A 25225-nucleotide genomic window follows, 5' to 3' on the forward strand; every position below is an offset into this window, starting at 1 on the left:
CAAAGTTTTAGTCACACGTCATTTCCCACTTCTTTTAATATTTCAAGTGTAAATTTAAAGACATCTGCTGCCAAATAAATCCCCGTACACCCAGTAAATTGCATACAAAACACAGATTTATCAATTACGATATCTGGTAGAAAATAAATAGTTCAAAATGCTTCTGTTCCATAAAGTCCTGGTAGAAAATTAAATGGTGCCTTAATTTCTGGCTAGAATGTATTTGAGAAATTAATATAAAATGCAATGAATTATTAAATGTACAAATTATATTTATTATACCATTAAGGTTATAGTTACCTAATCTTTAAAAAGAAAACAATGTAGCAAGTAAAATGTTCCGCTAATTTATTCAGTAAATCCTCCAGCCAAATAATTAACTATGCAAGGTATGAAACATGTGAGAAGTTGGCCCGCTATATGCTGACCACTAATTATAGAGGGCACCTTGTACCAGTCCAAACAACCCTTATTGATGTTTAGGTTAAAGACGACCCTTATTGAAAGCTGTCCTAGTGGTAGCTATGGAGAGCAGCCTTCAGCCTAAGTCTCGAAGGAATGTAAAGCAGCTTGTTTTACCAGATCAGAACCTCCTGAATGACCAAATGAAAGGAGAACCACACAAGGAATGTATAAAATATATGTATTTATTACTAAACACTCTCTACTAACCTCTTTATGAGATTAGAGAACAAAGCACACACTATTAAATCACTAGGACGACAGTAAGTACCACATACACAATGGGCTCCAGGGGGAGACCAAACATATACTAAGAAAGTGGTATAACAACCACGACTTGACTAGAAACAGTGCCTAGAGCACGTAGAATCGCTGGGACCCCAAGGAACCACCCAAAGTAGTGACACAGGGGACCCACAAAGGACGGGTGCAGTGTGAGAACACAGACGCAAGCTGCGTACAACTCTATGGGAAAGTCGCGGTTGGAATTTTAAAGATTAAGGACACTTCGGAGATGACTTTAAGCAAACCCTTTCCAACATAGAAGGTTCTAAGGCCAGCACCCTTGTGAGAACCGGAGTACCACTGTTACGTAACCCATGTCAAGTGATGTCAGGAATTTTCGTCGTTTTCAATGGCGTGATGCGGAAAAGTGCTGCTGCAGGAAAGATGAAAAGTGTCCGGTGGAATCCAAGCATGGACTCGAGGTGAGAAGAACCTGAAAGCAGAGGGGACAGAGGCTGGGTCACTTCAGGGTGACCAGGGGCTCGGTAGAGAAATGCCCACCAATATCGGGTGCTTCAGGTGAGATGACGCAATGCTTGATTCTGCAGCTAATGGGGACCAGGAGACGACGATGAGTCCAGAGGTGAGCTGTCCCCCGAAGGATGTTGATTGCTGGGGGGTCAGTGTCCGGACTGAACACCAACAATCCTTGGCAACTGCAACCCACGCAGTCAGAGAAAATCAGCTTCGGTGAGGACCAGCAAGGTCCTAGGAACTCTCCAAGCAATGGAGAGTCAGGGTACGTCTGTAGCAACCAGGAAGGCCCACGGAAAGTTAAAGTTACCTTCACGGGTACCCACAGGCCAACAGACCAGGGATCGCAATGGGACCTCGAGTTGAATAACGAAATACCAGCCCACGGGAAACTCGTGAAGTGTAGGTTGGAAATCTTCGGTGGAAACACTGCTTGGGGTCAGGACTACAAGTAGCCCAAAGCACAGTTTCAGGGATCGCCGAAAAGCAAATGCTGCTGTAAAGTACACGATGCACAGGGGTTCGGGTTGCACGTCCCCCAGGAGGTATACGGGTCTCAGAATTGCTGAGAGCGCAGATCAACCTCAGAGACCTCGGGAACCCACCTCCTGTGTTACAGAAATCTTCGAAGTCCTCAGGAGCTTGGGAGATGCAAACCAGTCAGATGCGTTTAGGTGCCTGCCTTGCAGGGGAGTAACTCCTTTACTCCAAGGGAGATTCTTCAGTCATCCAGCGTAGTGTAGATCACAGCAAACGGCTCCTACAACCGGTTTGAGATGGACTATACACAGGAACACCAAATGTGCCCCCAGTGCAGACATCAAAGCACTCTCAGAGTGCACCCACCGAGCCCCAATACACTGTCTGGGAGGGGGTTACACCTCCCTGTGACAGGAAGACTATTGTCAAGCCTTCCCCTGCTCGAACTTGGCTCAGCAGCAGAAGGGCAGACTTGTGTCTGTGGCTGGCAGCATTTATTTTGTGATGCCCAGGTCGAGAAAGCTGGTACCGGGTGTACCAGTGTGTCGCATATGTCCCTTTAGGAGGGTGGAATCATACCTCTCCCGCCAGTTACTGTCAGGGAGGTATGATTCCAAGGTGTTTGAGACCAAACACAACATGTTTCTAAGCAGCCGTTTTAAAGTTAGCATTTACAGCGAGGTTATAATGCACTTAAGTATATATGGTTGGCTGCATCACTAACAATCCCGGAAAATAGGTTCCGAAAGCTGCAGAGGGGTTCTGCTCATGCATGGGTACCCTCTCACATAAAACCCAGCACTCTGCCTTCAAGATTGATAAGGTTTGCCATAGGGGTGACTGATAGGTTTACAAGTGCAGTGATATAAGGTAGATATAGTGAACCTATATCTAAGTAAGGGTGCATGCACCTCCTTACACAGGTTGCAGTAGCAGACCTGTGGTGTCAGTTTGAATGGTCTCTCCGGGTGGCACAATACATGTTGCTGCCCCTGGGAGGCCTCTGGGGTACCTATGACCTGGGTACATAGTATACCATATACTAGGGACTGATAAGGGTACCCCAGAATCCAAACTGGAGTGTACCTAAAGTACTTGCAATCAAGTTAGAGGGAAAAGCAGCTAGGCAGGGGTCCTGGATAGCAGGATCCCAGCCAGTCTAAGTCAAAAACTGTGAAACATCAGTAAAAAGTAGGGGTAACTATAAGAAGCAGAACCTACTCTCCTACATAACGCCCCCCCCCCCAAACATCAGGACATTAAACTAAGCTTAACCAGTTGAGTCTTCATGTTGTAAGTGGAAATATCTGGAGAGTCCGTCTGCATTGGCGTGGTTACTCCCAGGTCTATGTTCCACTGTATAGTCCATCCCCTGTAGGGAAATGGACCACCTCAAAAGTTTGGGGTTTTCACCCTTCATCTGCTTTAGCCATAAGAGGAGCTTATGGTCTGTCTGAACAATGAAGTGAGTGCCAAACAAGTATGGCCTCAGCTTCTTCAGAGCCCAAACCACAGCAAAGGCCTCCCTCTCAATAGCTGACCAACGTTTCTCTCTGGGGGTCAGCCTTCTGGTAATAAAAGCTACTGGCTGATACTGACCCTCATCATTCAGTTGTGATAACACAGCCCCTACCCCCAACTCAGATGCATCTGTTTCAACAATGAATTGTTTGGAATAGTCTGGACGTTGCAGAATGTGAGCAGTGCACATGGCCTGCTTCGGGTCATCAAAGCCTTTTGACAGCTAACTGTCCACTGAACTTTTTTTGGCATTCTCTTGGAAGTTAAGTCATTCAAAGGGGTCACTATGGATCCATAACCTTTGACAAACCTCCTATAGTACCCAGTCAGGCACAAGAAAGCACTGACCTGAGTCTGGGTGGTTGGAGCAACCCAGTCCATGATGGTCTGGATTTTGCTCTGCAATGGTTAAACCTGCCCTCCACTTACAAGGTGGCCAGGTACACAACCTGACTCTGCCCTATCTGGCACTAGATGGCCTTGAAAGTGAGGCCTGCTTTCTGCAGAGCCTCCAAAACATTTCTCAGGTGGACCAGGTGATCCTCCCAGGTGGAGCTAAAGACAGCAATATCATCTAGATAAGCAGCACTATAAGCGTCCGTAAGGACTTTATTCACCAACCTTTGGAAAGTGACAGGTGCATTCTTCAAACCAAATGGCATCACCACAAATTGCTAGTGCCCACTAGGGGTTGAGAATGCTGTTTTTGGCTTTGCATCCTCAGCTGGTCTGATTTGCCAGAAACCGGTCCTGGGAAGCTTGATTCCGGTCCAGGGAAGACATGGCTTGGCAGTTCGGGCTGGACTGTTCCCATGAGGCACAGGGTCAGACTGATTTGCATATGGCCATGTCTGAACTGGGGTGGCGGAGTGAGCTTAAGAACGGTGATGGATTAAACCCAGATCAGTTGACTGGGGTGAGTGTTTGTATTGTCAACGCTCCGTCCATCATCCCCTTTGGTTTTTCTTTGTTCGCCCTAATTTGGCAGGGTATGCTCAGACGTGAGTCCCTTGCTCACTTTGCCACTGGATTCAAGCAAGCCCGGCTGAAGACGGCTGTAATGCCAGAAACCGGTCCTGGGAAGCTTGATTCCGGTCCAGGGAAGACATGGCTTGGCAGTTCGGGCTGGACTGTTCCCATGAGGCACAGGGTCAGACTGATTTGCATATGGCCATGTCTGAACTGGGGTGGCGGAGTGAGCTAAAGAACGGTGATGGATTAAACCCAGATCAGTTGACTGGGGGTGAGTGTTTGTATTGTCAACGCGCCGTCCATCATCCCCTTTTGTTTTTCCCTGATTTGCCAGTAGCCAGCTGTCAGGTAAAATGTGCCCAGAAACGTGGCTGAGGCCAAAGTATCTATAAACTCATCTGCCCTTGGTATTGGATGGGCATCAGTCCTAGTGACTGCATTGATTCCCCCAGTAGTCAACACAGAACCTCATCTCTCTCTTACCATTCTGGGTATGAGGTTGTGGTACCAAAACTACTGGACTAACCTAAGGGCTATCTGAGTGCTCCCAGGTCCAACATCTTCTGCACTTCAGTCCTGATACAGTCCCTGACATGGTCAGGTTGCCTGTAAATCTTATTTTTAACAGGCAGTCTGTCCCCTGTGTCCACTTCATGAGTGTACCAGGTAGTCTGACTTGGAGTCAGTGAGAACATATGTCTAAACTGATTGAGAACTTTTCTGCAATCAGCTTGCTGCTGGCCAGTGAGGCTGCCTGCCAAGGCTACACCATCCACTGAACCATCATTAGGGTTCTGTGAAAGCAGGTCACGGAGTGGATCACTCTCTTCCTCCTGTCCCTCACCAGTAGCCATGAGCAAGCCCATGTCTGCCCTGTCAACATATGGTTTGAGCCTGTTCACATGGAACACCATATGGGGCTCGTGAGAGTTCCAAGGTCCACCAGGTAGGTAACCTCTCCCTTTTGCTCAATGATTGTATGAGGGCCACTCCACTTGTCTTGGAGAGCTGCTGGGGCCACAGGCTCCAACACCCATACTTTCTGTCCTTGCTAATAAACAGTCAGCACAGCCTTTTAGTCATGCCAGGCCTTTTGCAATTCCTGACTAGCCTCAAGGTTTTTAGTTGCCTTCTTCATGCACTCAGCCATCCTGGAGCGGAGACCAAGTATAGTCCACAATATCCTATTTAGGGGGTTTGAGAGTTAACTCACATCCCTCCTTCACTAGACATAATGTACCCCTAACTGGATGTCCAAACAGAAGTTCAAAAGGGCTGTAACCAACCCCCATCTGTGGAACCTCTCTGTAGGCAAAGAGAAGGCAGGGCAAAAGTATGTGCCATCTACGCCTGAGCTTTTCAGGGAGACATTTTATCATGTCCTTGAGGGTTTTGTTAAACCTTTTAACTAACCCATTGCATTGGGGGTGATAAGGGGTGGTCAACTTGTAATTTACTCCACACTCCTTCCACATAGCAGTCAAGTAACTAGACATGAAGTTTGCACCTCTGTCTGATACTAACTCCTTAGGAAAACCCACCCTGGAAAAGATTCCCAGGAGGGCTCTAGCCACAACAGGAGCTGTGGTAGTTCTAAGGGGAATTGACTCTGGATACCTAGAGGCATGGTCCACCACCACTAGTATGAATCTGTGGGAAGATGCAGTTTGAGGATCCATGAGACCAACAATGTCAATCCCAATCCTCTCAAAGGGAACCCCCACCACAGGTAGTGATATCAGGGGGGCCTTTGTAGTACCGCCTGCCTTACCACTGGCTTGACAGGTGATAAAGGGGCGACAACACTCCTTTGTGTCCTCTGACATATGAGGCCACTGAAAGTGAGGGACAAGCCTGTCCCAAGTCTTGTTTTGGCCTAGGTGATTTGCTAATGGGATTTCATGTGCCAGTGTCAATAGGAAGCCCCTAAACTTCTGAGGTATAACGAACCTCCTCGTAGCACCAGGTTTGGGTTCTCTACTCTCTGAGTATAGGGGTCCATCATCCCAGTAGATCCTACGGGACCCATTGGCACTCCTAGCAGCCTCAGCAACAGCTTGCTGTCTGGGGGATTCAAGAGAGGGGCAGCTCAGCTGCTCCTGGCTCAGATCTGCCCTGGAAGGGCCCCTTGTCCCCAAGAACTCAACCTGATCAGGCTCAAGTTCCTCTGAGACAGTTCCTTCTTCAGGACTAAGATCATCTCCATAAAGAGATTGATCTGGATTCTGAGGCAGGGGGTAGGCACTGCCTTACCCCTACTGCTCCTCCTCTTGGAAGGCGCCTGGTCCATTTTTCCAGGATCCAGGGCCTTTTCAGTGAAATAAATTTTTGCCTGTGACCTAGTCATAGCAAACACATCTGCAGGGATACCATACCAACCATTTCTGCATGAGTCCCGAGTTCCTCTTCAGCCCAAGCTGAAGTTTCTAAATCATTGCCCAACAAGCAGTCAACAGGGAGGTCTGCAATTACCACAACCTACTTAGGGCTAGTTACCCCTCCCCAGGTGAAATTAACAACTGCCAAGGAATGGTCTGTCCTGACATTGCTTGCATTGGTCACTTGGTACATCTCACCAAGTATGATCTGCTCAGGGGCCACAAGATCTGTTGTCACCATTGTGACACTGGCACCTGTGTCCCTGAATGCCAATGCCTCTTTTCTATTGATCAAATGCTGTTGTCTGCATTTGCTCAGATTACTGGGACTGACGAATAAGGAGGCAATATCCATGCCTCCATCACAGACCAGCACAGCCTGAGTTGGACCTCTGACTAGGCCAGAGTCCCTCTCAGATCCCAGGGTTAACCCTACTACACCCTTATTCCGTTTACCACCACTTGGAGCTGAACTAGGGGGAACAGTTGCCTTAGGGCAAGTGGTGACTGGAGTTGAGTACTTGTCCAATGGGTCTTCTGTACAGATTTGACACCATGGCTCCTTCTTGCCTTTACCCTTGTTGGATTGTGACTCCCCACCAGATGAAGATTTTTTAGGCCCTTGAGAAGACTTCTGGTCTTTACCCTTCTCCCCACCCTTTTCTGACGATTTAGAATCTTGATTCTTGTCACCACCTTGGATCTGAACCTTCTGCCTCACCCTGGTTCTGAACCATTTGTCTGCCTTCTGACCCAATTCTTGGGGAGAGGTCAGATCAGAGTCCACCAGGTACTGATGCAATAACTGATTTTGACAATTATTAAGGATCTGCTCCTTCCCCCACATCAGTAAAAAGTGGGAGTAACTATAAGAAGCAGATCCTACTCTCCTACAAAACGTTTCTGGATTAAGAGTGTGGTAAAGATGAGTGTATTGTAGCTCAAGGATGGGAGGGCGCAGAATTTCCAAAGAAGCTTCTATCCCAATTTGGACCCTTTTTAGGTCGAGGCTACCGTCTCACTGCGAAGCAGTGAGGGGGCGGAGCCGAGATTTCATGACTTCAACAGTGGAGCTTTATCACCCTCTCTCTTCCATTGGCTAGCTTCGTAAATAGAGGCTAGCCATTGGAAGAGATGTGTGTCAATTACTATTTTCCCCGCCTTGATGCGATCCGTGGGCGTTTTTGCCTCTTTTTTTAAGTCCCGTCCCTTTTTCATCATCATTCGAGGTGGGCGTTTACTTCTTTTTTTTTTTTGCCGGCGCTTTTGTTTTGTCATTTCCCCCGACCGCTGCTGGAGGAAGGATGTGCTGCCCACCCCACCCCCCTCTCGTTGTGCTTGTTTGACTTCGTAAATGACGCATTGCCGGTCCTATACAAACAGTTCCCAATTCAAGATGGTCGGTAAGTTTCTTAGATGAGGAACAGTGTGTTGTAACTCCAGCCGATATAGTGTTTTTTGTTTTAGAAAGAGCACATTCAAACACACGATATGAGCACTAAGGCCTTTTTTTCTTGTAAATAAAAACTGAATTAATGCGTTGCCCATCTTCGATTGGGTTTATAGTCCCGAACGAGACGATGCTAGTCCTTCGTCCCTGGCGGTGACGTAACCCTAGCTACTGCGCCTGGTGGCGCTGTTCTCTTTCTCTCAGCTACTGCAGGATTCACGCTCTCCGGGTAAGATCATGGTCGGCCCTTCGTTCTCACTCGTGGCTTTGCACGTGGTGGTGGGTTACGAGAGGTGGGACGTGTTTTAATCGGGGGGGGAGTAGCCGCAGGCTGTGGTCGCTTCTGAATGGGGGTGTGTTCTGTGAGAAGCTTGGGCTGGTTATTTGTGTCTGCGTGCGTCCGTCGGTTGGTGTCTGTGGGAGTCGGTATGTGAGAATGGAGGTGCGGAGCCTGGTTGTGTCCGTGCGTGTGTTTGGGGTTGTTGTTGTGGATTTGTATTTGTGTGTCTGCGTGCGTCCGTCGATTGGTGTCTGAGGGAGTTGGTATGTGAGGATGGGGTGCAGAGCCTGGTTGTGAGATGGTGTCTGTGCGTGTGTGGGTGCGTGTGTGTCTGGGGTTGTTGTGGGTTTGTATTTGTGTGTCTGCGTGCGTCCGTCACTCGGTGTCAGTGGGAGTCAGTAGGTGCGGCTCGTGAGGGGCGCACTTGGGGACTCAGCCTGGGTGCGTCGGGTGTCCGCGGATAGGAGGGCCGGGCACTTCCTGTGTTCACGCCGCAGTTGTCTCTTTGATACACCCCGCCGTCACAGTTCAACCAGCTCGGAATAGGACGAACAAGAAGTGGAAATACTGCCAGGGCGAAGCTTCGTCAGCAAACCGGAGGAGGACGTTGAACTTTAAAGTTTTGAGACATATTAACGGATGCTGCTGCTGCTACTCCCTCGGGCGCCTGACCCCCAGTCTGGTTGCTATTTCTAATCATTGGTTGTTACCTCTCTCTGCCAGCCTACCCCCCCATCTCTTGTGCCTGGTCCAGCAGCATGTTCCCTGTTTGTGCTAATAACCTACAAGTGCCTCCCCTAATCAGAAGGGATTCTCTCTGCCTTCTCATTATTATGCTAACCTACGACCTAACACCTGCCCCCAACCAGTGACCAGAGGAAGGTTTCCTGCTGCTGTCCTTTTGTGTACTTGATTGCGAGATGGGGCCATTGTTGTGCAGCTTTCAAGCTCCCCAGCTGTCACAATTCACGTTTTCTTTTTCTAACTTCCGAATAATTCTTTTTTTAACATAGTTTTTATAATATAATATATGCACGGTTTAGTCTGCCAGTGTATTTCGCAACCTTCCACTTCAGGGACTTGTATTTAGTGGATGTTATAGGGTTTTTCAGCTGCCAACTTCTGGCATTAAATGCAGTGGTAGACTGCAAGTGCTCTTTACTGAGATGATTTTACGCGATGTTACACTTTTTGCTTTCTTACAGTGAGTGCTGTCGGGTGATAAGTGTCACTATCCGCGATTAGATGCCATGAGTAAGACTTTCTGTAATTTTTATGTCTGTTAAGGAAACAAAGGGCAGCCCTTTCATGTTCGATGCCTTGGGATGGTTATATGCCATTTTCGGTAATTAGATATTGAGGATTTTACCAATGCCCACTTCTGGCATTGGATAACTCCAGCTGTTAGCTGTTCCCCGCCTTAGCGTGTTGTTACGTGGCAAATTCTAACAAATGGGCTTCTTATGTTATATTTTGCGGTGACTGGCGTAGTCTCTTGGAATGTTCTAGCGCCAACCTCTGGATTTTAGTATTGCGATATTACAAATGCTATTTTCTGATAGGTGGGCAACTTGGGATATTCTTACAAGTGCCTGTTTTAGCTGGCGAATGCCGTGCGCTATTACAAGTTCCCTTTTCTCTTTCTGTAAGTGGAAGATGTGGGGTGTTAGGCGTTCAACTTAAAGTCAATGAGTATCTGGTTATATTAAAGGTTGTACTATTTAACTTTGAATGCTTAGGGGTGTTCAATGTTCCACTTGCTGACAATGAGTGTCTGGATATCTTATCTGCGCTACTTATTTATACTGGATGTTAATATTTGCAATTCCTGACAGTGGTGTCCTTGGGATGATATTATTGCCACTTCCTGACATTGAGTGTCTGAAGATGCCACAGGTACCACTTTATGTCAGTATGTCTTGGGACGCTACAAATGCTGCTTTCTGTTAATGGTGGCAAAAGGTGTTTAAAAATGTAACTTTTTTTGTGCAACATTCTTTATTAGTATTTAATCACCCTACAATATACTGATCAAGTATGGTTTCATGGAAACAATTCAAACAAGATCTCATAAATTAAAATTTTGCATATATATCTTTATTATAAGAAATATTTGAGAGTAAATTCAGCCTAACCTACTATTGTTCGTCACACTAGCTCTCCAGATCCTAATGACATCATTTTGATTTTCCAATGTTTTTCTGTTTTGGATGTTAAAAAGGTATGTAATGACTTTCTCTGCTTCTAGTTGTTCCCTCAGTTCTGGAGATGGACTGGTCAACTATCTTGTCTGGAGAGTACTAATTGAACGCTTCAAGCATTGACTATTCCACTATGGTCTCTTTGCATTTACAGTGTTCCCCTCGATGTGGCCTTGCTAACAGCCCAGAATTAGGGCTGATTTGTTTGGGGTGGCATTTTTAGATTTGTATATGGTTATGTGAGATGACGATTCTTCTAGTCCTTGGGGTCTTATGTTTTAATTTTGAAATGTAGTAGTGCATGGTTTGACTAATTTCACTGTTGGAGATTTTAGATTTAAGTGAGATAAAGAAAGAAATCTATTGTAGATTTTGTGTGGTGTGGGGTTTAAAGAAAGGTACACTTCTTTCTCTGGAACGTAGCAGACTCATATATCCATTAGCCCGAGCTCAGAGCGAGCATCAGGTAGCACTGCCATGTCATTGTTATTACTGTTGGTCCAGTTTTATGTAGTATAGGATCTATGATAATAATCCCGTGTCCAACCAGTATGTTGTAATAATCAAGGTCAGTCATGACTTGCAAAATTGTCAGAATTGCGTGTGAGCGTGAGCTCCTCCCCTCTTCCCCCCCTCGTTGCTTGTGTGTGTGAGCTCCTCACCCCCCTCCCCCCTCGTGGCTTCTGCGTGCGTGAGCTCCTCCACCCCCCCTCGTTGCTTGAGTGCGTGAGCTCCTCCCCCCTCTCCCCCCTCCCCCCTCTCGTTGCCTTTTCCTTTTGATAAGGTGGTTGTTTGTATTGCTATTACTTGCTGTTAGTGACATGCAATAGCCACAAGTTCTCAAAGTTTCTTTTCTTTAAACATACATTGGTAGGAGTCCGATTTGGCACAACGGGGGCAAAGAACAACTTTGAAGTGGGAAACGTGGTCCATTGATGATTGGAGAAGAGTATTATCGCGAAAGGTTGTTCAATTACCCAATCGCAGAATGTAATGATAGTTAGTGCTTGTGCTGCGTTACGATCCCTGCCCCCTGGCTGTGCTTGCTCCCCTGCCCCCTGGCTGTGCTTGCGCGTCTGCCCCCTCGCTGTGCTTGCTCCCCTGCCCCCTCGCTGTGCTTGCTCTCCTGCCCCCTGGTTGTGCATGCTCTCCTGCCCCCTGGTTGTGCATGCTCTCCTGCCCCCTGGTTGTGCTTGCTCTCCTGCCCCCTGGTTGTGCTTGCTCTCCTGCCCCCTGGTTGTGTTTGCTCTCCTGCCCCCTCGTTCGTTGTGCTTGCTCTCCTGCCCCTGCCCCCAGTGTGTGGGTGCTAATGCAATAGGTCTCGCATATGCAAACGATTAAGCTATTGGCAATGTAAATGACAATGCCATTTATTTATGATTTAAAAAAAAAAGAATGTCATGAGCAATGCCAATAGCTCTACCTTTAATAATGCCGAGACCATTGCATTGTAAATGCTTGTTTCCATATTGTTTCGGTATATGCAATGCATTTACATTATTTAATTTGATTAAGTAACTTTTCCTGGGGGGGCGTGGTTTGGTGCCGACAAGAATGGCTGCCTTCTGCTGAGGCTCGGGAAAGTTGAGCTTCTTTCGATCAGACTTATTCCTCTGGCACAGCCCTACTTGGCTCCATGCAGCCTTGAGATTGCCTGCTTTCATGTAAGGCAGCTGAAATGTATTTCTGTCCAAGCGGTGATCTGCGCTTTTTACGTCTCGCAGACCTAGTGTTGCAGCACGCATGCGCTACTCACTCTGCGAGGTATATTGTAGTAGGGTATGTTTTAGAAGTGGGGTGGAAGCCCTGCACCTATTTTTCATTGGCTGGCGTCATCGTCTATGTTAAACGCTGGCCTCCGATTGAAAATGAGGCTTCTTAGTCCCTCCTTGTTACCGCCCTAACTCCTTCAATTAGTGTGTAAGCACATTTTATTTTGATACCGCAGTGGTGACAGCTTGTTTTTGGTTATTTGCAGTGTGGTCCTCTTTCACTTTAGGGATCGTGCTTGTTTATTTAACTGATTTGCCACGCAGGCTGCTTTCACTTTTGCGGCCGCGCTTTTTAAATCAGCTACCAATATATTTACGACTCAAGGGCCAAAATATATTCATGAAAACAGCGTTTATTTTCGGCGACAGTGTGGGTAGTTTTATACGATGGTATTGAAGGAAGAGTCAGCATACACTAAATAATAGAAGCCTGTCTGTATCCAAGCCACCGTGCGCTCATCAGCTGATCAACCCTGTCTCCCGACTCTGTCTCTACGGGGAGTGGTTGGGAGGGCAGAGAGGACAAAGTGAAGCACATTGAGGGAGCACTCATCCATTAATCATCGCTCCTCTTTCTTGCCTGGAATCAGCTGGAGGAAGTCTAGAGCTCAGCTCCGATAGTGCGGTGTGAGGGCCTTAAGTAGGGTGACCAACTGGCATTGGTGCAAATTCAGGACGGTGAGTGTAAAAATTCAGGACAAAGGGTCGAAATTCAGGACACAAATTCAGGACAGGAGGTCAAAATTCAGGACAAAACTACAGGACAATAGAATACGTTTTACAGACACATCAGAGGTCGCGCAATAGTATAGAAGTAAGCCCAGCCATATCCAAACATATTCAACAATTTCCAAACCTATCCATCATGTATCCTTCCATCTATTATTTCACTCACCCATCCCCTCATCCATCCTTTCACTCATCCATCCATTATCCATCCACCCTTTCACCCATCCAGCTACCCTGCCACCCATACATCCAGCCATTTACCTTTTCTCCCTTCCATCCTTCCACTCACTCATCAATCATCCATCCTCTCTCACTATCCATCTATTCAATCTTTCATTCATTCATTCACCCTTTCACTAATTCATCCAGCCATCCACTCATATAAATTTTGAGCTGAGCCTTTTTGACAAGAGGCCCATCAAGAACTTCACAGTCGCTGCATGAGCCACTCCAGGACTGGGACAGAAGCCACCCAGGGCAGAGACAGGATCCACCACAGGAGGGGGACAGGAGCCATCACAGGCGGGGGCAGGTAGGGGGGACAGGAGCCATCACTGGGGCGGGGCAGGAGCCATCACAGGAGGGGGAACAGGATCCACCAGAGTGGGCACAGGGGTGGCCATGCAGTATTCTAGTATAATCTTGGCCTCTTCCAGGGTGGGGTAGGGCTCCTCACCCCTTCCTGGACAAGACAACGAGAAGACAGGCTCTTTCCAAAATGTTAGTTTTGCCCCCCACACACAAACTGATGTACAGTACTTACAGGAGATGCTCCAAGAGAACTGATTTAACTGATTGTCCTCCATACTTTGTTAATCGGTGTGGGTGTGATTGTGCCATTTCTTAATGTTATTACATTAAGACTGCATGTTAGAAGAACCCAGGTTTGTTTAAAATTTAGTGACAGTATTTAAGCTCTGTGAAGCGAACCAGGGCTGCGCAGTGTAATCAGGGCCGGTTCTAGTATTTTTGGGGCCCTGGGCAGAAATGTAATGTGTGAAGCCCTCCTTAATCGCAGAGATGCCCCTGCCGCCCCCCCTCTTAGTCACCTTCGAAGCACCTCTTAACAGCTCATCAAGGGCTGGAGGTGTGAGGGTTGCCATTCCGCTGTGCCTCTCCAATGCTGCGGGGTATCTGCGCTTTGCATCAGAGTCATGAAGGGAGGAGGGTGGAAGCTGTGCCGGCTTTAGGGTAGTGCGACCGGTGCCCGGGGTTAAAATTACAGACAAATGGCGTCCGTTAAAGAATCCTTCACGGACAACGGACAGACGGCCGAAATTACGGACTGTCCGTGAAATTTACGGACGGTTGGTCACCCTAGCTTAAGTAAGCCCGGGCAAGCAGCAGCAGCTCTTCCTCTTAGCTTGCACGAGCACGTAGAGCAGTCGGCAGCTGTGCGCGCACAGCTCTCATCTCCAGCCTGGATTACAGGAGCTATGCGACAAGGGGGAGCTCCATTAAGGACACGGCGATGCATACGTGCTGGAAGAGGAAGCTTCATGTAGGAGGACGTTCTTTGTGTCACTGTTAAATAACCCTAGGTGTCTTTTGTTTGGGCACGAGTACCACCAAAATAGGTTTCCATGGCAGTTACAAGGAAGGGACTGCCGAGAACAGGCCTCATTGTATACATGCAGCTACATTCCAGTTTAGATTTCTGCTTGCTCTCCATTGTCTGCTGCGAGCGAAGGAGCACTTCCCAGTCACGTTAAGTGAAAATCTGTCCTTCCTGATCGCGACTTTGACAATTCTAAAGCAATCTGACAGAAGGTGCACGGTTCACGCTAGAGGCGGCTTGCGTATTGTTACACTGTTATCGCAAGAATCATGCAGAGCAGTCTTATACTGCATCACCATCCTGTAAATACTGCAGACGACAAGCACTGGGCATATTCGTATGCTTGTGTGTCCTTCCACTAAATTCCCGTGTTTATCTTTTCAAGCAGAGAAGGTAGCTATTCTGAAATCTTGAGTCTAATTTTGTACGTAGTCCACAGGGCCGGTTTTTGAACTGTCGTGCGACAGGACCGCAAGGACTGTTTGTTCTGCATATCTGTATAGTTAATCTCTTAATATATGCCAGTCAGTGACATGTAATCAAGTCTGGCCAGAATGTGGTTGCTGTTTGTGCCTTTTTTTTCTTTTTGTTGAGTAAGGATGCAGACTCTGGCAGTGAACTTGCTGCCTTGGTAGAGGACTTGACAGCTGTCCAAAATCTAATCTTGAACCCACAGGATACAGTTGAAGGTGCAAGAGTAGAATTTGTTGGAACAGGTGCGATTGGACGTTGTTGCAAACATTGCTAGGATTCACAATTTCTCATCTTTAAACCCTCCCCAGGTTTTAGAAATTGCTTCACACGTTATTGTAAAAATTGTCAGCTTTGTGTGAAATCCCAGAGAAGATTAGAGATCACATGTTCTGCTGTCCGGCTTATTTATTAAAATACACTACAAATACATCAGCACACAGGGAGCTCTTCAGGGGCCATGGGAGACAGAGGGGGGCAAAAAGGGGATGCCTTCAAGCATTTAGAATGTAGTAGGTACCGCATATGCTAGAGTTTAAGCTACTGGCATTGTAAATGACAATGCCTTGTATTTATGTTTTAAAAACCATAATGTTGTTTACATTTAAAATGCCAATAGCTCAAATTCACAAACATGCCAGACCTATTGCATTGCAGTTGTTATAGGTCTCGCATTTGAGAAAGTTTGTAAATGACAATGTCTTTTATTTATGTTTTGCTTTTTAAAACTGATGAATAAAAGGCACAATAGCTTAAATTCTTGCAAATGCAAGACCTATTGCATTGTAAATGCTTGCTCTTTTATCAGGCTGGTGCGTTTCCTCACAGGACTCAGGCCCGCCATTTTTTTTTCACTGCGGTTATGATTTTCTGCTTTTAATGAGCGGCGAAGATGTTTTACAACACGCAAAAATGTTTTCTATGCATCTTTCTGCAGCTAACTATATTGGGAACCTGTTATTTGGTACAACAATCAGCAATTTAATCTTTATCGGATTCTTGTATTTAGTTTACTCCTCAGAGACATTTCAATAATTACTGTTTTTCCTGTGTGGGTCCTTTGAGGTCATGCTGCATTATTTTTTTTAGAAACATCTGTGTCTCTTACTGCAATGTTGCTTTGAATATTATTTTATTGAAGAGGCGAGGGAAATACATTTTTTCTATGATACTCTGCCATTTTTCAAGGCACATCTCTTTGGTGTAAAGTGCTGGCCGTTTCTTTGGCTTTCTTTGTGCATGGTGAGTGAAAGACCTGTTCGTCGTGCTACTAACACCTCTTCTACTCCTTCATCTGTGGTGGATTATAATATTTTCAGTGTTCTCCAAGTGACTATGGTGGAGTCAGAGCAAGGTGTGGTATCTCTTTCAAAAAATGCAACGTTCTCAGATAGTCCACTTTCTATTTCTAAAATTACAACCAAGCTGGCAGCTACTTTGACGCTTTCACCAGGAAAAAGGGTTAAAAAAGACCCATCTTTGCCAGCTACATCTCCTTCACCTATATCCATGGAATTCATTCAACGAGCGCTCAGACCATACATGGAATGAGGATTATGTTACTTACCTTGGAAGCATCTGTTTTTGTCATGTAGATCTGTAGATTTGCATGCTTTGCATTCTCCTGCCATCTAGTGGTGGGTCCGGATGTATGCAAGCTGTTTTCTGCAAAGAAGTCTTTCCCAGTCACAAGGTATAGTGCCTCCTTCTTTCGCTGATAGTGCGCATGGGCATCGACTTCACTGTTAAGATTGTTTTCCCGCAAGAGGGTGAGAATGGTGTAAGTAAGTGTAGTACAGAGATGTCCATGCATATGTACTGTGGATAGTAAGAACTGCAACATCCACAGGTATCTGGGGAGGACAAAGGGCGCTTGTGAATCTACAGCTCTACATGCCAAGAACAGATGCTCACAGGTTAAGTAACATAATCCGTTCAAGTCATGTATGCAGTAGATACACATGCTTTACATAGATTGTATAGCAGTATTCTCCCAAAGCGGTGGCTAGGTGTTGCAGTTGTTTGAAAAAGTGTTTTTTGCACTGCTTGTCCTACATTAGCTTGTTGATGTGCTAATACATCCACACAATAATGTTTGGTAAATGTGTTTGATGTAGACCATGTAGCTGCCTTACACATGTCAGCCAAGGGAATGTTACCTAAAAACGCCACAGATGCTCCTATTTTCCGAGTATACTTGTGCTGAGGGAGGTTAGTGAAAGTTATTTTAGCATTAGCGTAGCAAGTTTTAATACATTTATCAATCCATCCAGAAATACTGGATTTAGAGATAGGATTTCCTTTATGAGGTGGAGCAAATGTGAAAAAAAGTTGTTTTGCAAAAATATATTGTTCTATCAATATAATAGTGCTCTTTTCAGATCAAGTGTGTGTAGAGCCCTTTCTGATACTCAATGAGTTTAAGGGAAGAACACAGGTAACTCAACTGATTGGTTAATATAATAAAGTATAAACTACTTTTGGAAGTAATTTTGGGTTTGTGCAAAGAACCACTCTATCTTTATGAAGTTGAAAGAAAGGTTCTTCTAAGGTTAATGTCTGTAGCTCACCAACATGTCTTAATGAAGTTATAACAATTAGAAAGGCAAACTTCCATGAAAGAAATTCTAATGAACAATTGTATAATGGCTCAAAAGGTGGACCCATAAGCCTTGTGAGAACAATGTTACGGTTCCAGGCAGGTGGTACAATGAGTGGTATTATTCTTTAAAGGCCATCCATAAAAGCTTTAATTACTGGACCTTTGAATAAGGATAACTGTTGTTTTGCAGAAATGCAGCTACTGCCGCATGGTGTAGTTTAATAGATGTGTAGGCTAAGCCAACTTGCTGTAAATGCAATAGATAGATGCATCTAGCGGATCAATTGTGTTAATATTACAATATATAATAAACCTTTTACACTTTGCGGCATAACATGCTCTAGTGGTAGGTATTCTTTTTTCTTTAAGGGTTGTCATACAACCTGGTGGTAGAATTAGGCATCCAAACTCTATATCTTCAGGAGCCAGATCTCCAGGTTGAGCTCCTTGGGGTTTGGATGTCTGATTTCTCCATGGTTCTGTGTGAGAAGGCTGGACAGTTCTAGTAGTGTGGTGAACGATGGCTGATAAGCCCATGTGGAAGCCACCAAAATCAGTGTGAGTGATGTTTGCCTGAGTGTCCAAACCAGAAATAGAGGGAGAGGCAGAAAAGCATAAACACATGTCCCCGATCTGTTCATCCATAGGGCATTGCCTTTGGATAGATGGTGTGGGAATCTGGAGGCAAAGTTTGGGCATTTCTGAGTTCTCTGCTATGGCAAAGAGGTCTATCTGTAGAAACCCCAATTTTGGGAAATTGGAAGTATGGAAGGAGAACCTGGGGATGAAGTTCTCATTCATGTACTTGTTGCTGCATCCTGCTGAAGAGGTTGGCCAATTGGTTGGGCATGCCTGGAAGGTGATCTGCCAGAAGATGAATTTTGTGATGTATTGCCTAACGCCAAATGGTCTGAGAGAGGCCTGACAACTGTAGAGAGTGCCCCCACTCCGTTCGGACTAGGACAATTTTCCCCATGAGGTGAGTCTGAAAAGCTTTTAGTGAGAGATAAACTGTTAGAAGCTCCAAGTAATTGATGTGGAGACTCTTGTTTCTGGTGTGCCATACACCCTGAATTGTTAGATGCTGGAGATGGGCACCACAACCTGTGAGAGATGCCTCTGCTGTTAGTACGACTTGTGGAATCGGGTCTATGAAGGGCGACCCTCTTGATAGGTTTTGTGTGTTTTACCACTGCAGAGAGCGATGAGTGCAGCTGTCTACAAACACTAGATCTGTTAATTGACCCTGTGATTGATTCCAAAGACGTGCTAAGCATTCCTGTAGAGGACGCATGTGTAATCTTGTGTGAGGCACTAGTGCAATGCATGATGCCAGTATCCCTAATAGTTGCATGAAAGTTTTGACTATTATGTATTGGTTGTTTTGAAACTGTAGTAATAAAGTTTGAAAGTGTTGAATTCTGGCTGCATTGGCAGAGGCTAGAGCTGTGTGAGTATTCGGCGCTGCTCCCAAATATGGTTACGTTTGTGAGAGTGAAGATGGGACTTTTGTGCATTGAGTGTTAACCCCAATTGATGGAGAAGGTTTATGGTAGCTTGAGTGTGTTGTAAACACCTTTGCTGTGTGTTGGCTTCGATTGGCCAATCGTCCGGCTATAGGAAGACATGAATTTGTTGTCTTCTTACATGAGAGGCTACTACTGCTGGACATTTTGCGAATACTCTGGGTGCAGTAGCTACTCTGAATGGGAGTACTTTGATGTGATAGTAATTTCCTGCGATCACAAATCTGAGATATTTACAATGTGCTGGATGGGCAGGAATATGGAAGTATGCGTCCTTCAAGCCTGGTATGGACATAAAGTCGCCTTGTAGAAGAGGAATCAATTGTTAAAGTGTAACCATATGGAAGTGTTCTGATAGTATGTATATGTTAAATGTTCTCAGATCCACGATTGGTCAGAGATACCCATCATTTAGGGGATTAGGAAGTAAAGTAAGTAAACTCCTGATGCTTGGCATTGTAATGGAACAGGACCTATAGCTTCCTTTGTTAGAAAAGCTTGTACTTCTTGTTTGAGGAGCTGTTGATGTTGTAGCACAAGTTTGTGAGAGCGAGGTGGAATATCAAGATGATTGTTGGTAAGTTCCACGCAATAACCATGTTGGATAATGGCTAATACCCATTTGTCTGATGTTATGGATTGCCAAATGGGAAAGAATTGTTGCAGTCTTTCACGACAGGTCTAAAGTGGTCGGGGGGAATTGTAAGCTGTTTGTTGGAAGATAAAGAGGTAAGTGTTGGTGTGCCTTTACCTCTACCTTTGAAGTGGTTTCCTCTGTACCCACTTTTATAGAAACCTCTTCATGGCAAGGATTGTGTGTTTGACCTGTATGAGGACACATAGGATCAGAGGGATTACCTTTGGATCCTCCTCTATAAAATGAGCTGTGAAATGAGCCTCTATTGGATGGTGACTGAAGTGCTCCCATTGATTTTGCCACTTATGTGTCCTTCTTCATTTCTCAAGTGACTCATCTACTTGTGGCCCAAAAAGATTCTGTTTGTCAAAGGGAGCATTAAGAATAGTTTGTTGAACCTCTAGTTTAAACCCAGAGATTCTCAGCCATGCATGCCACAATACTCAAGTTAATTAATGCCCCTAGCAGCAGTATCAGAAGCATCTAATGAACATCAGATAGAAGAATTCGATATTAATTTCCCCTCCTGCACTAATACTTGTCCTTTTTTCCTGTGTTCTTCTGGGAGATATTGAAGTAACTGCTCTATTGCATCCCAGTGGGCCCTGTCATATCTTGCAAATAGGCCATGTGTGTTGGTTGTACGCCAATGGTTGGCAGATTGTGAGGCCACCCGTTTCCCTGATGCATCCATTAATTTAGACTCCTTGTTTGGAGGAGGTGCATCACCTGAAGTTTGGGAATCTGCTCTTTTCCAAGCATTGGACACAACTAAGGAATTTAAAGGCTACTGCCCTCTAATAGAAATTGGATCAGTTGCAGGAGGTTTGTATTTTTTGTCCAACCTGGGTGTTAAAATGCCAGCACGTACAGGGTCTTTAAAAATAGCAGCTTGTCCCATCATGCCTTATAACATAGGTAAAGATTGTGCCGTCCTATGTGATGATCCTAAAGTTTTAAATAAAAAAAATCCTCCTCTAAAGATTCCTTATGTAGTGTGACCCCATGGTATGATGCTGCTCTGGAAATTAACTCCTGGTATGCTGTGTTGTCATCATGAGGTGATGGCTTTGTAGGGTATAGGTCAGGATCATTATCCATTGGAGGATCTATGTTATAATCACTCCAAGGATCCATTGGTGGTGGGCTATTGTCACCCCTATAATCAATATCAGCCTGTGTGCGCGCTGAACCCTGTGGTGTAATGTCTAAAGAGTTTGGGTCTAGTGGTGGTGAAGATGGTAGAGGGGTTTGAGGAACGGCTTGTATAGGGCTTGTAGCCATGTCCTTTTTCTTCTTTAGAGGAATTTTGTAACTTAGATCCTCTCAAGGACTGTTTCTTTTGGAAGGTGTGACATTTTTAGCTAGCATGTGTCCAGTGTTTGGATTCATGTAGATATTTTCCTGCATAATCTCCAGGATCGGTTCTGGAGGCTTTTGATGAGCATCCTTTGTTTTCGGGTGCTAAGCTGTACCTGCCTTTTTAATCCTTTGGTTCTGAAGGGGTCTCTGGCGTAAGGCTCTCTTTGATAGCCAGCCTACTTTTCTTTGGCAAAGGCTCTGTAGTCTTAGTTGAAAGCGCCATGGAGGAGATTTTCCATGTACCAGGGTAGCTAAAGATCCGCTACTGTGTCACGTCCAGCTACTCTTCCAGCTATTCAAAGATTTGCCTTTCGGAGTCATCTCACCCGACCAAGGGAAGAGCTCTCTGTGCTGATGCAAACTTGCAGAAGGAGGGGATGTGTGGACAGCACCTTGGACTTAAAAGGGTGTCATGCCTGTATAGCCCCAGATGCCTTTCCTACGTGTCGACTAGAAGCTGAAGACATTGGAGGCCTGTATGTGGCAGCTTCTTGCGCGCAGACCAGGATGTCCGACTCAAGAGCAGTGCTCCGCCTCGGTGTGCGACCTCTAATCGGCTTAATGATCAGTTTCAACTTACTCTTACTACTCTGGGAATAGACTTTTGCAATGGAGCCCCTTTATTGTCCTTTACCTCGGTGTCACAGTTGCTGAAGTTGCCGACCTTTGGGAGGGAAGGTGATGTGGAACACCTCAAGACTTGACATACAGGTCTAGTTCCCCAAAGATGTCGGGAGCTTTTTCCGTTGACTGATGTACCTTTGATGTGAGCCTAGCATCTGTCCCACTGATACTAAAGGGTTTTCTTACAACGGAAGGTGAAGCAGAGTGTGTACTCCGGGTCATCGTGGTCTAGAGAAAAACAAAGCTGTGGAGGTTGGCCCAAGGATACTTAGTGTGGCAATGTAGGTCTGTCCTAAGGACATCTGTTCAATCACCCTTTACACCTCCATATTCTCCGAAATCCAAGTATGAAGATAGAGCACACGGCTGCCCTCGAAGGGCATGGGCACCCCAAGGTCTGCACCAAGTATTGGTTGGTGGTCTCAGAAGTACTTTAGTGTGGAGGGGAAAACAGAAGAAGACGACCGCAGTTGTCGAAAAAGTCTCTCGAGCCAGAGGTGGAAGGGTGATCTGCGAGGGCCGAAGCAAGACATGGAACCCGTCATGTCCGGGAGGCCGATCAGTGCATGTCCACACCCAATGGAGGAGAAAAACAATCTAATACAGGACACAGGACATCCTGTGACTCGAAAAATATCTTTGATCAACAACAACTTTCAATGTGCAAGCCCAACACTATATGGCAAGAGTATGCAAAGCATGCACATCTACAGCCACACATGCTAAGAAACATATGTAGTTCTACCTTAGAATCTCCGGCCAAAAGGGAGATTTTTTCCATAATATATGGTTGTAACATAGATTGAAGGAATTTTGGGATGGGGTTAGGGGGATTCATTGTTCAAATATACTGCTTGAGCCCACATAGATTGAGGGTACAAAGCTTGTGGTAATGGGAATATGTAGTGGTGATCTGCCACCCTGTTGAGCCAAGAAGCTTGGTGACCAGGGGTTGATGGTTGCGATACACATCATAGCAAGAGTATGGGGTGGCCCAGAGAGCGCAATGCTGGCAAAATGTACCGAAATATGAACTGGTGTACATCATAAAAGAAACATTTATATGAAGGGAGAAAAAGCAGGAGGATCAAGAGCACCTGGATGAGATTTAGAGAGCGTTTTGAAGATAATCCTTATGCAGACATGAGGAGCAGTTGTTTGTTGTGGCGGGCTAGAAGCCATAGTGAGAAAAGCAGGATTAGTTTGGAACTATACTGCGCATAGATACGCCTACCATGGAAGCAATTGTTGAGTCTAATGAATTTTAAATTGAGTGTTCTTCATATAGCTACTGCTGTTCTGACAACCATTTGCATTTTAATTTGTGATTAAGTACCGCATATATCTTTGAAAGAAAACCAATAAATATAGCTTTAAAAAAGTGTCAGTAAGCAACTCCCCATGCTCCGAGAAATGTTTTCACTATTGGAAACTTCTCACCGAAATGAATCAATAAGATGTCTAGTCTTGGGGTGACTAGAATACTTCAATGTATTGTATACAGGTATTTAGGATTAAAACCAATCAAAATAAGGCAACCTTTTTGAGGCTGAACGTGGAGGGATATAACAATGTGAAACCAGCACTCATAGTAATGGACTCCACTGGCTTTCAGTGATGTCCAGGAGCCAATTCAAAATACTATGGGCCTTATTTGGTACTCCACCACAAACATGGTTACCCCATTCTATTTAGGGTTAGGCAACATGTTGTCTACCTCCAATATAGACTCTGCTGGCTCTGCTAGAGGAAAACTTTGACCAATGGGCAGATAAACATCAAAGTACCTCATACTGTCCACCCTATTTAGAGTGGTTATTCAGACCGACTTTTTCCCCATTTGGGACCCCACAAGCTGGAAGTAAACATCCAGTGTGTCAGGGACATGTATTTGTTGTTTGTGGTGGGACATTGTTTTTAAAAAAACAAAGTCTCGTTTGGGGAGTTTGTTTTTGAAAAAGAAAAAACTTTGTAGCACAGACCCACTGAACAAGGTAAGTGCACAGTACGGCTTCAGTGCCTTCAAAGGAGCTGTTGTGGCAAAAGCTTGTGAGAAGGTGTATCAGTGCTTAATTTGTATTGTGAAAAAATAAGGGCCAGGGCTCTCGTCAGGAGGCCACTGCAAGTTGCACCACATATTACCCCTCTCATGCTGCCAACGATAATAACAACACAACTACTGACCATCACACTCCTGTAAGTGTGACAATGTGGAATATTCCCGGCCCCAAAGCTATAAGAATGGCTTGGATGATAGGTAATAGTATCTTTATAATGTATTTTGAATTAATAACTGGTTTTATTGTGGTCATCTCAGGCAGCGCCACCTTGTGGCAAACTGTCAAACGCCGGTGTTGCAAACTGTCATAAACACTGGTGTTGACAATTAAGTGCAGGTGCCGAGCACCAGAAACCACCCGCTCAAATTAAACACTGAAGTCTATGCCAGAAAGGTTTCTAAATATGGACGGCTGTAGTCCACCAGGGTTGTGGAGTACACCACCTCACAGCCCCTGCGGGATGGATTACAGACGGCCAGGGGTTAAATAAGCTGTGTTGAATTTTCCATAAGCCTCCCTGGTACAAAGGCCAGTCTCGTCTTCAGAAGCTAGCCTACCTCCTCACTAATCCGAGGAATCTCCGATCAACATCACGTAACACTCAGAGTTCATTCACTTTGAGTGAACACAGCAGCCATGCAGGATCCTAAACTCTAGAATGACCCGAGTTCCACTTTTGAGCAGAAGAAAACTACCAGTGTTTGCAGACTCTCCTCAGCACAAAACTTTTAAGGGCTAATTTTTAACAATGCTTTCCAATTGGGTTGTGAGCACAGGTTTAACTGGTGTTCTTTCATCATCCTGGTTGACTCCAAAAGCGCAATTTCTTTTTAGCAACATCATTAGAAAAAACAAATGAAAATAAAAAAAATAAAACAGTCCATATAGTGATCATCGTGTACACCGTATGCAAGAGACATCATCTGCAGGGGAAATGGAGATGGGCAGCCACATCTAGCTGAAGGAAGTGATATTTAAGTGATTCTTTGAAAGTAGCACGGGAGGTGGCCAATTTAAAGTCAAAGTGGAAGTTATTCCGGAGTATGGTGCCATGTGGTAAACTGGCCTTCCTCTTCAGAAGGCTCAGAGGACGCAGGGACTCTAGCTGAAGAGGGATTCTAGAGGTTTAATAGGGATGATAACAGCAAGGCTGATCTGATGTTTCAAATACCATTGTGACTTAGATTTGTGACTTTCAGTTTTGGCTTCTTATTTAAGGCCATTCCTTAGGACAAGATGCCCTTTCTTTTCTTCTTCTACTATGACAGCAATAAGCATAACAACCATAAACAAGTAAAAGTTTAAATGCTGCCCATTCTTTACCATCAATTTTTCAAAGTTAATTGTACATTTTTCACCTCATCATCCATTTCTATTGAGT

At 45.2% G+C, this 25225-nt stretch overlaps 1 protein-coding gene across 1 annotated transcript in view; it reads right to left on the reverse strand.

Annotated features, from left to right (window-relative positions):
- MAP2K6 (mitogen-activated protein kinase kinase 6) overlaps positions 1 to 25225 on the reverse strand; it is a 486415-nt gene that overhangs the window by 2230 nt on the left and 458960 nt on the right. The gene's annotated exons all lie outside the window — the stretch shown is intronic.

The sequence above is a fragment of the Lissotriton helveticus genome, chromosome 7 (genome assembly GCF_964261635.1).
Source record: "Lissotriton helveticus chromosome 7, aLisHel1.1, whole genome shotgun sequence".
Taxonomy (NCBI): Eukaryota; Metazoa; Chordata; class Amphibia; order Caudata; family Salamandridae; genus Lissotriton; species Lissotriton helveticus.